The sequence below is a fragment of the Micropterus salmoides genome, unplaced genomic scaffold, assembly GCF_014851395.1.
Source record: "Micropterus salmoides isolate LMB-PRFRI ecotype aquatic unplaced genomic scaffold, ASM1485139v1 Ms_hic_scaffold_16, whole genome shotgun sequence".
Lineage (NCBI taxonomy): Eukaryota > Metazoa > Chordata > Actinopteri > Centrarchiformes > Centrarchidae > Micropterus > Micropterus salmoides.
The window spans coordinates 12,538,236-12,555,544 of NW_024040707.1; the positions used below are offsets into that span (position 1 = coordinate 12,538,236).

Below are 17,309 nucleotides of genomic sequence, written 5' to 3' on the forward strand. Positions count from 1 at the left end.
CGAAGGATGGGAGCCCTCAGAAGACATGGCTGGCTGGTAATCACTAATTGTGTCCTGAACTCCCTGTGAATGTTCCCCATTAAGTTCTTAAGTTCAGCACACAGCCGAATCATCGCCTCTGAACAAGGAAGCTGTGCGGGAACACAGGGGACAGAGGGAGAAAAGGATAGGGGAGTCGGGGGTCGACAAACAGAGTGCCAGTAATGTTAATTAATCAGAAGACAATGACGAGTCCCATAGTGTCTGGGCCGACGTTATTCAACCGGCTAAAAGCTAATACAGGGCTAACAAAGGCACTTCAAGAGGAGCTCTTGTCTTTGTGTCTGATGATTAATGTCAAGATAGATGCTGGCTTTTTTTGACAGACTATTGATTTTCCCCGAAGGGAGAATCTTTATATCGCCCTGTGGTTTGGGGCAAAATTAGCTGGCTAGTTAAGCCCTTTGAGTTTGTTGTTGAATCTTTTTTCTTATTAAGAAATTGATCTTTAAAATTGATTTAAATGTCAGAAAATGTGAAAAGTTACCATCACAAGTTTTGTGCGCCCACATTGATGTCGTCAAATATCCAAAAACTAAATATATTAAATACATAAACAATATAACTATAAAACAGAGAGCAGCAACAAATCCTCACATTTTAGAATCTTGAATCAGTGAATATTTTGCTTAATATTTGACTCAAAAGATTCCTTAATGTTCATTAATTTTTTGTTGCTCGACCAATTGTTAATTGACTAGTTGTTTCAATGCTACAGGTTAGATTAAAAGTCCTTATTTGATAAATATGATGATGATTATTTAATGTAATTTCTACACCACTGTGTTTTTTTGTTAGTGTCATTACAGTAGAGAAGTGAGTAACTGCTTTATAAGAGAACCCGGTAGGCTGATGTTGTAATATGTCGGAATATACATATATGAATTTTCCTAAAAATGTTACAATGAAGCAGTCATTTCTAAACTAAAACAACTGTTGCAGCTCTTTTTTATGTTTGTATGATGTTGTTTATTTGTTTTGCTGGTTAATTATCTGTAAAGCTATATGTCAGCAGGGGGAATGTAAGAAATCCTTTTTTGTGTGTGAACTCAGTGGTGTACCTCTCACAATAAATTAAAAGAAAACGTCATAGACAGATCATTGTAGCTGTGGCAACGGTTGTCATGGAGTGTTATTAACTTGCACATACTCATTTACTCGGTTAACATTTGCACTCCAGTGAGCAATGAATACATGCATTTATAAATTGATGATGGCTGTTGAATTTAGGGTTACAGTGCAATCCACAGGTCATTGCAAATATAGTATGGTGCTGTAAAAAGTCTATTCCACTTTTGTCTCTTAAACATGTCTGTTTCTGCCAAACACTTTATTAGCGGATACAGAGTGTGAAAGGTAATTTGTTGTTTGATTTAACTACACTCCTTGATGTTTACGAGGCTTGCTTCTTCTGAGAGCCTGAAGATTTTCATTTTATATGAAAATGAATGGTGCAAAAGTCTTTAATACAGAGGATGACTGCTGTGGAGAACTGTAATTATCTTTTTGCTGATATTCTATACAAGTCTGAGCCAGGTGCTGCTGCATCTCTCTGTAAGGCTAATAAGGCCTTGTAATACTATTGGTCAAACTCCATGACTAAATGTAGGCCAGAGAGCCAGCCGTTTCAAGCCTCGGGACCAACACAATTTTAAAAGCACACTGGCCAGAATCCCTTTCTTCTCCCTCTGCCTATCTGTCTATTGTCTTTTTCAGTACATCAGAGGAAAAGGCAAAGAGCGAGGGTAATAAAAAGCCCCGCTTTCCTCCTCTGGGCCTGGGAGAATGTAGAGAAGCAGATAAGTTGTCTAGCTCTGAATCTGAGAATGATCAAAAACAAAGTGAATCCTGTGGCCGCAGAGGGAACAAGCTCCTGTGAGGGGGAAAGAAGGGAAGGAGAGAGAGGAGGGGGGGAGGGAGGGAGAGGCAGAGAAGGAGGAGAAGAGCTAGAGGAGAAGCCACACTCAGAAGAGAAGACAGTGTTTGCTCATCTCTCGGGTAGAAAGGGATGAGGATCTGCAGACAGGTTGGCAAGCAGGCAGATGGGCTACTTTCTCTGCTCTAAGCTACAACTTGGATGGACAGAAAGATGGGTTCACTCTGTACCATTGAGTGGTTTATGAACTATGTAGCAGAGCGTTGGTAGTCTAGCATGATGACTGGCATATTGCTGGCCTCAGTGTACGGTGGAGATAATGAATGTTTTATTGCCCTCCTATGAACAGGGTTTTGGGAAAGGTTAGTCACACACATTTAAATATTGCACATGCATGGGCTTTTATACATGCACACGCACAAGCACGCACATACATTGTTGCCTGTCCCTAGAGGCAGGAGGCAAGACCCTGGTCTGGGGGGTTGGTGATTATCCTAAACACAGAAATGAAAGGATTACAAAGCAGTGGTGTAATCCACCTGCCAATCACACCTCATTAGCAAACATAGGTTCCCGAACCAGTGAAAGGTAGAGAGGGGGAAGAGATAAGGGGGAATAGGCAAGGGATAGAAATAGTTGGAGTGGGTTGGGAGAGAAACCAAGTAAGGGAGGAATGACAAGCATATAAGAGAGTGGAAGGAAGAGGTACCAACAGAAAGGAGAGGAGGGAGGAGTAGAGGTAACAGCCTCGCTATTCAGCTCAGGGGACTCTGCGAAGAGTTTTTATTAAGCTTTCATCTGCCTTTCCTCTTCTCCTTTACCTCTCTCTGTTTCCCCTCCACAGCAGCACTAACAAAAGCAGATGCAGGGTGCACTAGCCATGTCAGTCACGTCTCAAACCAACGGTTCTGCTTGTAATTCCCTGATTAATTAAGAACAGTGATTTGTTAATTTAATTGTAGGTGTTGGCTCGTTTTTTTTTTTTCTTCCCCTCTCTCTTGCTTTCTTCAGCTGCTTGCTCCCTCTCATCCTCTTGGCAGGCTAATTTGCCCTGCAGCTTTGAGGAGGGGAAATGAAAGGTATCGCAGAGGAAGCCTTCAGATGGTTTATTAAGAATTGATTTGCCACGGTGGTAGAGAGACAGACCGTAGGGAGATACATGCTGACGTGCCTCCCAGGCAGACACCCCCGGCTTGTGGGTGAGAAAGAGAGAGGGCATGGAAGCAAAAGGAGATTATTATGATATTGTTTTCACTGACTGCATTTCAGAACCACTGCTGATCAACCAGCACCACCTAACAAAATCTGGATCCACAGTAGTGTTGGTCCTTCAGCTTGTGGCCAAAGCCTTCCACATGATAAAGTAGTTGGCAGCTTGTTTGTAGTGCAGGGGTAAATGAAAAGGCACTCGACAGCACACCCCGCTGTTAAACATTTGATTTCTGTTGTTTATAAATGCATACGCTTTGGATGTCTGTGGCAGGGGTAATCTAGACCAAATGACAAGCCTGCACAGCAGCCAGCTAATATTAAACTGTCGCACCAGAACCAAATTCTTTAATGAATATACATTAGCATAGTCTGTCTGTTCCAAAAGACAGGCCCGGCCACCTTTCCCACTGTGCGTTGGCTGCAGTGCTGTCACATCGTCCTGCTCATGAGTAGACGCACACTGGACAGCATGGGAGGCAAAAGATAGATGACAGATCAGAGGCATTATAGCTTCAAAGCTCGGGAGAGAACAGAGAAACAGACTCCCACACACACCCCAACCCCCAGCAAGGAGAGACAGCTAAGGAGGCAGTGCATCTTATCTTTAGCGGCTCATCTCCCCACGTCCACACAGAAGCCCCTGCCCCTTCATTCACAGCTGGTCAGACACCAGTGCCATGGACGCTGATTGACTCTCCAGTCAGATTTTCATCCCTGTGTTTCTTATGTCAGGTGAGGTTGTTGATTCTATTTCCAATCTTCACGAGTTGATTGGCCACTGCTGCGTTCCATTTCCTCTCATCACAGAAGCGTGGCATTTCTCATTATCCCTTCCCTTAATTTATGCACAAATTATTCATAGTTTGGTAAATCACAAAGTTTAGCGACAACAATTTGACAGCTCCTGTTGTGTTTTAAGAAAATAGGTGTGGAATCAGGGATGTGTTCTTTGTTTGCTTCCTGTTTGTGTGGAAACCGGTGCAAGTGCACAAGTGTGTGTAAAATCGGATGTGCCTGTTGGTGAAGATTGAACTGGTGAAGTTTTGTTTTTTCTTCCACCAAATGAGATGAACTGAAAGAAATGCAGAATAAAGACACTAAGTGGGATGGTGATAAAAGACTTGGCGTCATCACGCTACAGCACCTCACAACAACATCATTGTCAGAATCTAAGATGAAAAGGAATTACGGAACAGAAGCAGAGCATTATAACGCCATCTCAGCTATGTGACAGGCAACATGTATGAGCTTGAATTTGCTGCCATTCTGAGAGGCTTTATAGAGCTTCACACATTCTCATCCCCATTACTGATGACCACCTTGTTAGGTACATAACAATGTGAATACTGTACACTCATTTCAGCCTCAGTAAAAGCATAGTTGTGGGCGTGCAGAGGGCTGGATATGAGGCTGATCCACATGAACACATTTCCAGGTTTACTGTGATGTTTAAAGGGGTTTTATAAATGAGTTTATAAATGACATTCTTTGGGCATTGTCTTTAAATCGAGATCATTATTGAGTTGACAGGACTGGTAAAGATGTGATCTGTTCAAGTGAAAGTACTTTTCAATAGCTTCTTGTTGGCTGATGGCTATAGCCTTTACTATAAAGTACTTTGGTTGACACACAGCAGTGTAATAACTCTGTTAAGTATATAAGTAACAGTTTGGTTTCTACCCAGTGACTGGCAACATTTTGTTCCTGAAGTTTGAATAGCTGTGGTTTTCTACCTTAACTGTGATCTCATCTTTGGCCAGAAAAGCCCTAGAGCAGGGCTTGTCTCAGAGGAGGGTGTGTGGAAATGCTGAGTCGGATGTGATACCCACTGGACAGAGAAAATAGAGACAAATGATACTGCATTGAAGGGCACAACTCTGTTCTGTTATAGCTAAGAGGGTAGAATTTTCTTCGTAGATGCCTGCTCCTTAGAAGAAGTGGAAACATCTTTCATCCATTTGATCTGTATTTCCACTTAAGCAGAGGAGGGGCTAAGGTGCTCTAAATGGAGCTATGCCATAGAGAAAAAGCCATTTTTCTTTGAAGCACACACACATTTGCTTACACATGATGCTGCAGTGTGCATTGCAGCACCACTTAACCATGTAGAGATTTATAGTGCGAGCCATTACACAGAAAATAAATCACAAAGTGAAATATGATGTCACATTTAATTCATCAAATCAAATATTTTTAGCATTGTTTATCTCATGTCAATAGCCCGCTGCAAGATTTTACTAGACATGATCTTGCTTGCGTGTGTGTTGCTTTTGTATGTCAGCACAGAAGTGATTTGTCCTGCAGATGCAGACTAATGAATGAAGTGTCCTGCTTGTGGGCTGATATTAGCCTGGGTAGCAGTTCCTTTGATGTGATTAGCTCCATGCACTCTCTTGACAAATTGGGCTGTCCTTTCCTCACAGCTGAAGCACTAATCTATGCCAAAAACCAAAGAAACTCCTTCCACTAACAGAACATGTAGCTCTGTATGTGTGTGTGTGAATGTGTTTAAGATAAATTGATCACGGGTCCACAATACAGTAAAACCAGTGGCTCTCTGAGGCTGTACTTGCCGAAGGTACAGCGGTGCTTTGTTCTAAATGCCATCAACATGCTAACATCACAATGCCACCCCCCACCTCTTTTTTCCTTGTAAAATAAAGTAAATAGCTGAAAGAAGCCAAAGGATGGACCAGCAAGTTGGGCATTTGTCCAGTCAGGTGCAAGAATCATTCATGTTGATGTTTCTGTAAGGGAGAGCACCTGTCAGTCTTCTGTCGCTAGGATAAAGTCTGACCTTATTGCCTAGGCCTAGTGAGTACTGTAAAAATGCCAATAAACCATGGCAGTGCCTGAGCCACAATGAGTAAAGCAAGATTTGTGGACCTATTTTGTGAGGCTATCAACAACTGCCCAACTGGCTGGCAATTGGCATTACTGATGGAATAAATCCATGAGGGATGGTCCTCGGTTCCCTATCAGTGTTGTCGGCATCTTTCAGAGTTGGCCCCAGTTACCAACGTGTTCTGCCAGTTTGAGCGTGGCCGCCTTAACTATTATTGTAACGGTTCTTAGTCCAGTTCTAGTTTGATCCAAATACTTGGATTACCTTTAAATTCTCTCCTGAAATGGCGACAGGAGGCTCCTTCCTGTTGGAAATCCACAATCAGGTCCTGGTGTGTGTATCTCAGCTTTTGAATATGAACATGTGTAAGCTTGCTTTTTTTCCTAACCACTGAATGTTTGGACAGAGAACACCACAGCGCTCAGGAAATTCAGAACAGACTTATAGCAAATTGTTTTCTTCTTCATCTGTTTGCATTCAGATTTATCTTGGAAATGAACACATAAAACAGCTAGCCCCATCCCTCTAGCAGCTTTAGAGAGCATTTCTAAATATTTAACTTTAATTTAGATACCAGTGCTCAGAGGTAATTGTGTTGGAGGACTTACTCTGAAACTTTTTGAATAATGGAAGTCCATCAGTTCAGCCACTTAAGATAGCGTTTAATGAATTAAGCAGGCCCTGGATGGGTGACCCGAGGTGGGAGACAAAGAGGTTGTATATATTACACCTATCTGATGGGATGTCTGCAAATTAAGCATAATGTACTCTCATGTCATCATCAGGGGAAAAGGGATTTCCTTATCTTGGATGTAGAGGAATGGGCTTCTTTTCTCTTTTCCACCTATGTCTCAGCCACAGAGAAAACTTGCCCTCAAATTAAAATGTGTGTTTGAACAGGAAAGTCAGGACGTGTTTACAACATTGGGCTTTGTGTGTTGACATTATGATTTTCTGGATTGTTAAAGGTTATTGCAGATGAAAAAATGCTCATACCAACCCAGGATCAGCCCAAGTCAGACTGTTAGCAGCATCTCTCCCTATTCCTGCTGTCCCCTATAGTCTGCCCCAACTCCACCCTCCTCAGCCTGTACCCCCCCCCCCCCCCCCCCACCTCAGTCCTTTACTGTGGCAAGTGGAGACTCTTATCATTGATTTTCTCTTTTCTCTCCTCTCCTCTGTTCACTCACTGCAGCGCCTCCCAACTTATCTGGCTCTGACAGAACAATGCTGCAGTAGGAGGGCACTCAAGGACAGATTAGATTGTTTGGGGATTCTCATTCCTCATTTTTTCATACTTCTCGATCTATGTGTTCCTATTCTGTAGCACATTCCTACCCCTGTGATATTGTTTATCTGTCTCTATCACTTGCATTGCAACTACTTCTACTCCTTTTCTGCTTCTTTGGCTAAAGAATAATCTCTACCTTGTTACTGTATGTTTTCCATGTGTGCCTGTGTGCATTAGTTAAAAACGTAGTTAAGGTTAATGTATGTGTCAGCCTGTGCGTGTGTGTGTGTGTGTGTGTGTGTGTGTGTGTGTGTGTTTTTGTGCCTCAACAGTGCTGAGTGTTTGTGGTGGTAGCGCCTCCTCTGTCTGAGCCATGGTAATTACTGTGCTTCACTGACTCTGTAGAAGTCAATGAAGCTGAACTCATTGTCTCTCTCTACATGGAAGTCAACAATTGTGTGAATTCCCTGGTGACATCGCAGCCACTGCTAAACCAGCTTCCTGCATTTTTCATCAGGCTCAATGTGTCTCAGTTTGTCCTTTGTCTCTCTTTTTCTTTCTTTGCCTCTGTGTGTGTGTGTGTGTGTGTGTGTATGTTTATGTGTGTTTGTGTGTGGTTGTTGTTTTCACATCCCATTGAGTTGTACCAGGGGTAATTGAGCTTAAGAGTGTTGTTATTTAATTTCCATGTATGTATTCTGTATTTAATTTGAATCTTGCAGCCTTTTTAAATTTGCTAACAGCAGCTTAATCTAATTTCCCAACAACAACAGCTGGAAGGCATCTCACGGAAATGGTAACGTTTTATTTCAAAATAGGTTTAAACATTTGAAACAATGATATTTCCTTGCAGACTGAAAGATCTAAGTCAGTTTTGTGTCTGTTTATATTTAAAAAAAATGGCATCCCAGCCTCTCAGCCTCACTTTGACTGTGTATACAATAAGTGTCCATATGCTGCTGACATGGAGAGGAAATGTTACCATTAACTGTGCTAAAGCTAAAACCACTGTGGCCTCATTGGCGACTTAATGGAAGATTGCCAATTGTTCTCAAACCAACACTCACTTTGATAATGTTTAATTTTCACACTGCACTGCTAAGCACATTTGATGATGAATAGGTTAGCCTCAAACCCAGGCAACCTCAATGGTGTACATGTGGGTGCGTGTGTGTTTGTGTGTGTATGAGGGGATGGGTTGTGAGTCATAAAAAAGGAGGTTAGTTACATGGAATGTGTGTAATGGGATGGTAAACCAAGGCCAGAGATGCTGGATATGATTTAGACCGTGGCGGCTTGGGTTAGCTAATTGCTGTTTGGGATAGGATGAGATAAGATGAAACGCAATGGATGGCCTCTGAGCACTAGGATGGAAGTTGGCTCCAACTGTTATTGCCCTTTCTAAATGTGGATGGAAACCCAGCGAGCAATATGCTGCCATGCCAAAAACACAAGCCAACACTAGTCATTAATTTCTCCTACCTTTTCTTTTACTACCAGATTCTGTAGGTATTGTGTGTAATATATTAACGTATGTAGGAGAGCCATAAGGAAAGAGGAGAATAAGAATGTTTAAGGTAATAAATTAACAAAACAGAAGATATTTGGGTCATTCAAATTTAAACAAATAGTGTACTCAAGTGAGAGAAAGCGTTTCAGTTAAAGGGAGCAGGGTATTTATTGGGGCAAGGAGTACAATGCAGATGCCGTTAATGTGATTCTATTGTCCAACAAATTGGCTGGAGTATACTTATGTCTGCTAAAACAGCATGCATGCAATTAATGCAGAGACAGAGAGAAAGAGAGCAAGTGCTTTGCATGCCAGTCGCATGCTGTGCGAGTCTTTTGGCACCAGTAAGCTTCTGTTGCCATGTTTAGAGTGTATAAATTGGTTTGCAGTTGTTTGTTGGCTCACAAACTGTCCTCCTTAGTGTCCATTTGTTTCCATCGGTATAGATATCTATCTATCTTAAATAGCTTGCTTTGCAGAGATTTACTTAAAGCTAAGTAAAAAGATTTTTCCCCCTTCAAGCGGTCTATTTAACCACAAGTATGCATGACGCCTGGACAGCCTTTCACCAGTTAAATAGAGCTTACAGGAAAAGTAATAGGAGACTGAGAATCTCTCAACTCTTCAGTCTGGAAAATGGGCAGAAGGAGGGATAGGTTTTCGTGTGCTGTACTGTAAAAAGACATATGTGAAAGATATATTGGGATAACGTTATCATTTCACTGAAGAAGGTAGAGAATTTTGTGTTGTTATTCCTTGTGGAGATGCTTTTATTTGCAATGGCCTTTACCGGGAAATGTCACACAAAGCACTCAGGCATCAAGGGCCACTCTCAGGGCAGGGCCCCAGGCTGCAGCAACCAGGATGAACACAGCGCTCAGATACAAAAACACCCATGCTTGTATGCACTCATACACACACACACACACACACACACACACACACACACACACACACACACACACACACACACACACACACACAAGAAATATGTTTAGTGCTTTGCAAAATAACATCTAAATTGTGAATTGTTTTTTGCAAATCAACCAAAAATGATAAATTTGCATGATCAGCAGGTGGCTTAAATGAGATTGTACTTCATTGTAATAGTCTCACATGACATTTGACTTATTTTTCCTGCTTCTGTTTGTTTTTTTGCACTGTGGGGGGAGAGGGGAATAGTCTGCTGAACTAGGCCAGTGGAGACAATGACATTTAGACTCAAAGGCTAATGGGATGCCTGAGTCTGCCCTGCGCTTGCCGGCTTTTGTCGGGGTTCTCAGATCAGGACTGACTAGCCCACAGTCCTCTTCCAGATGCTCTGAAGCCCTAATGCGCTCTCTCTCCAGACACAATGTCTTTCAAATATGCCAACTTTTTCATTCAGTCTCCACATCTGAATGATAGTAGCTGAAGTCAGTATGGCTGTCTGCATGTCTCTCTGGTAGCTGCAGCTGAAGACTCAACTCATCTCACACTGAGAGAGGGCCGTGGGGAGGCCACAAAAGAAAATCACATTGTCTCCTCTAATGGAGACCAGGGACTCATGGAGTTCTGCCCTTACAGTGATAAAGCAAGGCCTTTTTCAGACCAGTCATTTATTCTGTCTAAAGGCTCATTTATTCTGTCCCAAGGCTATGTTGTGAAAAACATCTCTAATGATGATAGTAATACCCAGTGGGTTAAGATGTTGGAACGATTTTTCATCTCCTGTGAGATGTCTCAGCGTGACCTATTCTTTGACCCTCAGGGTCAGTGCTGCCTATTGGAGCCCGAAGACTCATTTGACATAACTCAAAGGATGTCTTAACCCCTGTGGTGACCTCATGTATCACCATCCTCAGAATACTTTATTATCACACACCACTTAAATACTTTTCTGCCACAGACATTTTGACACTGTAGGGAATGGATACTGTGCCCAATGTCTGAACACGAACATTACAGTGGAAGAACATGAAAGGTCAATACAAACCAAACACATTACAACATTTCACCATTAGTTTTTGAGTTATAAACTCATCCACATTGTGGAAAATCTGCATTTAGCAAAGACTGCACACTTTTGTAATGTGCACAGTAGAGGTGAACATTTAGCAGCTCCATTAGAGCAGTTGAAGTTTTACTGCCTTGCTCATATCCTTTTGGGATTGATATGTTTTACTCACTCATTTCCACCACCTACATTTTTCCAGTCGGTCTGGGGATTCTGAGTTGGTGACTCTCAGGTACTTATTGACAGCTGTTGTAACCTTCTGGACATCGGTACCCCAGGATGTTAGATGAGTGTTCTTAAATGTTAGATTTAAGTGTTTTTTTGTGATAATGGAATTGCTCTTCTCCACAAAAAAGGCAGTCAAACTTTAAATATAAAAAGAAGAAAGATTTTCTTCTTTTTCCAGAGAGAGCGTTAGAGAGGGAGGAGAGACAGAAAGTGAATGAGAGAACGAGAGAGGTTTGTTTTGCTCTTGGAAATATCAGCGTAATTAGGAGTAGCATATCATTTACAAATTAGGCCTGACATTTAGGATGCTGGCGGGTAATAATTTAGAATTGTATTTCACTTGTGTGATGAGAGGAATGTCTTCCTGATTGAAGAGGGGCAACATGTACAGCACTGCCCTTTTCCCAGGTGTCACAATCAGTCCCGTACTACCAGATGTTACATTAGTCACTGTCCACTCTGTTCACCTCAGCAGCACATCTAAGTTTTGATGTCCTCTCCAAGTTAGAAGGGAAGTTGCAAACTAATCTCCAAGTCAATCTTGTTGATCTGAGTGGAGGTTTTCATCAGTAATGAGCGTGATGAAGAGAATTAGTGATTGCTCCCTACTAGCCTGGTATAAACAAAGTTAATTAGCCTCAGAATCATCTCAGTGGTGCATGATGTGTGTTTCCTGAAAAGGAACCAGTCATAGTTGGTTGTTAAACCCAACGTAGATTGTGGATTTGATCATTGTATGGAAGTTAACGTGGAAAGAGTTCAGTTGAGAGAAGTTACAGTTGCTTTTCTTAGTTGGAATTGAGTATTGTCCGATTAAGAGGCTATTAAGACAAGGTTTGGTCAACCAACCAGCATATCTTGTTCATTTTAAACCCAGCAGCTATCAAGATAGTTGTAAAAGTGTGAAAACAGGAAAAACACTACAGACTCCTCTGTATTGACGTCAGTTGTTGGGCTCATTGCAGTTTCTATCACTGTCTTCTAAAGACTTATTTGTTTTCATGTAATTGTGCATGGGGCCATTGTATTACCTATATAATATAAAATATAAAATCTTGATAATGCACACTTAGATGGCTTTCATATGTTTACAAAAGGTATTGGCTGTTATTTTATTGTTTATGCAAACAAAATGGCAATTTTAATTGTAGTTTCCAATATAAAACTTGTTGAAATAGTTTCAGTGTGTGTATCAGTACATTTGAATTTTCTTCGGCACATTTTTACAATAGAGTGATAATATTGAAAACTGTGATCATTTTGGTCACTATAATCGTGATATGATAAATTTTCATACCGTTTCATCCCTAGTCTCACTGTTCTGTGAAGACTTGCATAATATTTGAAGATATGCCACCTTGAATGACTCGTATAGACAATTCCAGTAAAACTGATCACATCTCAGCAATTGTCACCTTTGGCATTTTTGTCCTTTCAAGTCTATTTCAGGCCTTTACAGGAGTGGTAGCAAGTGAACCTAGACCCATCTGTTCCAATCATAGCACTTCATCTGTGATCCAGTTAGGCTGTGGCATGTTACTAAGAGATGCGTCCCAGATAGAGCATAAAACATCAACGCAACACAGCAGCGCTACATCTCTCCCAGGCATACACGGAGACAGAGTAGAACAGGCAGACGTGTCTTATAAACACTTAGTCAACCAAAGTAAGGGCTATGCTGGATAGGAGAGTGACTATAGCCTCTGAACATCATGGAGATTGCCTTTGTGAACAAGAGGCCCCTAAAGGCCCAAGGCTAACTTGAAAAATATATTGAATAGGTACAGAAACAGACCTGTTCATCATCTGTATTCGGGGTTAAAGGAGTACAACTCCCACTGAAATGTACCTCTTACAATGAGATAATGAAAAGCATACCCCCTGCAGTCTGTAAGTAATACATAAACATTACCAAAATTACTTCTGTGCTTTGTAACTGCAGATTTGGTAATAATAGTGTGCTGGGTCTTGCCATGCTGTTTTATTATAATTTATGATGGCCTCTCATAGCACCACTGCAGATAACTACTGTAGCTAGTTATATATCCACTGTAGTATGTACTGCCAGAGAGCAATCTTACCTTGATACAGATCAGGTCTGTTTTGCTGCTGGGGATGAATGTCCTCTGATCGTAGGTTGTGAAGGTCTTCACTCTGGTTTAATCTCGGTACAGAAAATGTGAATAAAAGCTACAGAGCATGATTTGTTTGCCATTTTAGTTATGCAGAGTGCACTCTGATATCCATACACCCACAGTACTTGACTCATTTAAAAACTACAGCTAAAATTGAGCTCACATATTCCTTTCAGTTGAACTGGATTGACAAATTCAGCATTTCTCAGACAGCAATGCTGAACACATTGCCCAGCTGTGATAGGTAATTTCTGAGGAAGCAGCCTTATCTGTCTCTCCTCCCCCCTTCCTCACAGAAGAGGAGAAAAGTGGAAAAGAGAGGACAGGAGATGAGAGTAGTCGAGAGAGGAGGTAGACACATGTAGTGTGATCTGAGGTAGCTGTCTGCCAGAGTCGGCTGCTTTGTCCTGCAGAGGCTGAAGCTTCAGATCTGCACTGGAAACCCCTTACAGCTGCAAGCACAAATCCAGTTCACCAATATATATCAAACACAGAGACTTAACTGAATCTTCATTAGACTCTATTACAAATAATAAGCTATTATTTATCTGCTATAGTGTTTAGGGTAGGATATAAGAAAAGAAAATGGGGAGTGAAAATGTTTCTTGACAATTTTCAGGAAATAAGTGGCCTTAATTTGTCAGTTTGTCACAGTGCAACTGTGTTTATACATGTGATATATATTTGTGTGCATGTCTGTGTATACCTGTGTATATAAAGTATTCTGCTAAAGTGTAGCTCTAATCTGTTTGTCTAAAAAAATATTACAACAGTGAAAAGAAGCTGCCCCCACAACAGCTCAAGTAAACATCTGCCACAGCTTTTTGCGAAATTGTTTGTGAAACGATTCCTACCTTGTTTATCTATTTGGAGGGATGGTTTAATGAAGGACACAGTGAAGCATCTTTGTTTAATTCAAATCTGTGTTGAGTGTGTTTGAGTGAGAGTGTACTCTATGACCCACTATGTAACAAGCTCAGAATACATCACTTGCCCTTTTCACTTTAAAGCTTTAACACAGACTTTGCAACAGTATCACTGGTGAAAACTAATGCAGGCAGTTGAGGATGGGCAAACCAATTTGTATGCTCACATTCTTGCTTAGTGTTAACATGGACTGACACTAATCCATTGTCAATTTACATGCCAGTCCATAAAGAATTTGGGCTTTGTTAAAGTTCATCAACCTCAAGACCTGTCATCAGAATCTTTGCTATACTGTATTAATACAGTACTTAGTACCTGACCACTCAAGCAAGTATAACTGGCTTAGGTTTGTGTGCACTGGTTTGGAAAAATGTAAATGAATTGGATTCACTAAATTAATTCTTTTTCCATTTTGAGTGTGTGACATTCAAAAAAGGCTGAACGTAACCTTGTGCCTTCACACCTGTTTCTGCTGGAGTGAGATTGGGTTCTGGTATCAGCTGCAGACGTTGAGCTCCAACAATTTGACATTTCGTCTGCATTGGGAGGTCATTGCGTCTGAGATGCTCGGACATCAGGAACTTTCTATTCAGCTCGGGACAAAAAATTGGTGTTTTTATTTTAACCCACATCTTTCATTTAAATGGAAACTTACTTCCATTTAAATTACATTTACTCATTTAGCTGAGGCTTTTATCCAAAGCCACTTACAATTGCTTTTGCAGAGGTCGCATGCCACTGGAGCACCTAGGGTTAAGTGTCTTGCTCAAGTTCACATTGGTGGATGTCTCACAGTGTTATCCACTGCACCACTGTCACCCCCACTTCTAGTCAATCAGTATAGCGTTTATGGGCTATGCAGTTTCCCATGCCTCCACATATGATTCCATCATTTTGGCTTCATCAGCGAGTCTCATCAATCTACAGAAGGCCTCAGTATTAGCAAGCTAATTAGCATATCACTCATGCTCTTTGGGTGCGTAGTTGGAAAAATAAAAATAATTATGAAACTCTCCTTGAAATGATTTAGAAATAAATGCACAAATTGTTTAGAATTGATTATCTCGTCAATAATAAAGCCCTGTCTTGATCAATAATAAACAACCTTTTAAAATAAAAAGTTGACTTTGCATGGATCTTGCTTTTTCATCTATCTATATCTATTTTATTAATTTGTTTTGGTTAATATTTCAGCTAAAATATATGGTACAATAAGTGTGTAATGTGTATTGGCTGAGGAGCAGTAATAGCCCACAGCAGGTGCTGTTTTGATCTGCCCACCTGGTTAAAAGGTTCACACATCCAGGGTGAGTAGTGCAAAGAGGATGGAGCAATAAACTCTACAAGCTTTGTGCATGTGTGTGTGCTGCAGTGCATAGGTCATGCCAAATTGCTTAATTATACATCAAGGATAACAATAATCCTGGTTGCCTCAGAAGTATTGAATTTTTAATTACAATGTACAAGAGTACAAGAGTCTAAACTTTCATTTATGTGCAAAAAAAGGAGATTTTTTTCATTAAGACTACCTTTCATATTTTTTATCACTGTAAATAATAGGGGTAGGAGAAACATTGCGATGCGGATGTGGAAGATTATGAATTGATTAACAAATGGCGATCATAACAAATCGATTATTTAAATCTTAATTGTTAACGTAATATTGACGGAACGCAAAAGGCGTAACTCGCGGAAGTGCAGCGCGCGGACAATCTGTGGCGCGCACATAACAGAGACACACGGAATGAATAACCAACCTACTTAAATGTCACACAATCATTAATATCAATGGGCAAGTAATGATTTTAACTCGCACAATGTGTGAACATGGTGACACTCAACGCTTGGCGAGCTCCCTGACTATCCTGTGTGTGTGTGGCCGAGCGAATGAGAGAGAGCGAGCGGCAGCATGATAGTGAAAGTTAGCGGAGAAAAATATTAGCAGTAAATTTCAGCCTGGCAGTAAATGTGCAGTGTAGTTAAGAGTGTGTATGTGTTAATAAAAGTCTGTAGTTTCCCTAACTGCTGAAATAGTGAAGGCGGTTAGCGCTAGCTGACATCTCCCCTGTACAGCACGTTTTAGCTGTTATGTAACATTAGCCAAATTAGTAACGAAGTAATATTAATTAGCTCATCTGTATATCATTAGTACTAACTTACCTACTTGTCAAGGGTTGAGAACATCAGGTACAAGCTTCGACTAAACTGGTGTGCAGCTCTGTCCTGTATACATACTGTACATCCTAATAATTATATTTCAGTTTTCAGAGAAGTCTGACAACTGGTTGTTAAAGAGATGAAGGTGGTGACCATGGAGCTTACGTTAATGAAGTAAATTAGGGATGCAAACAAGTCCTTCTAAGCTAATTAGGAGCTGTTTCTTTTGGATTTTAATGCGCAAATTAAATGCTTAGTAATTATCCAGAGATCCTGTATAGGAAAAAATGATGCATCGATAATCCTTTTATAATCACATCGCAGCCCTCTGAATAGTCGGAATCGAATCGAATCGTGAGGTGCCAAGAGATTCCCATCCCTAGTAAATAATATGATAGTATTGGCTGTCTTAGCATGACAGATATTTTGTAATACACCACTGTCCCCTCATATTAGCTGTATAGAGATTTAGAAATAACACATTCAAAATCCTTCTGTCGAGTTGCCTGAGAGAAAAAAAAGAGACAAGAGGAAACAGATGATGCTGACTGTTCCCTGTTGACTGAGGCGTTTCTGAGAAACTGATAATCTTTTTAGTTGCGAGGAGAGGATCAAAAGAAAGAAAAATGCCAAGGGCATTTGCTATCTATCCATCTATTTATCTCTTTCCTTCCCGCCGCTGGATCTATCTCTGCATATCCCCTTGTCCTGCCTTATTCTTTCTGGCCATTCATCATATTCCTGTGTCCAACCGCATTTTGATCGCTTTTGTCTCCCATCTTCCTCCTTTCTTCTTTTCTTCACCATCTTCTGTCTTCGTGTCTTATCTAACAGGCCTCTGGGCTTATTTGTCTATCAGTAGAATTTCATACTCATATCATTCCCTTTCATCCCTCTCTCCTCTCACCTGCAATTCCTCCTCACTTCCTGCTAAGCTGCGCTGGATGGATAAAGCATGAGGTCTGCCATGGTTGTATCCCATGGCATCAGAGTGGTTTAGCTGTGTTGACTCCTCCAGTCTCTGTGGCAGTGACCCTGTCAGCCAAGTCATGGATTTTGCTGGAGTGCCAGAATGAGAAGTCAGTCAGACACCTACCGTACCTGACAATGTGGCCAGAATGTGAAGACCATTGTGTCACTGTAGAGAATCAGT

The 17,309-nt window shown here is 41.0% G+C and overlaps 1 protein-coding gene across 1 annotated transcript in view; it reads left to right on the forward strand.

Annotated features, from left to right (window-relative positions):
- Positions 1–17,309, forward strand: part of LOC119905739 (cadherin-4-like) — a 262,027-nt gene that overhangs the window by 8,603 nt on the left and 236,115 nt on the right. The window lies entirely within an intron of this gene.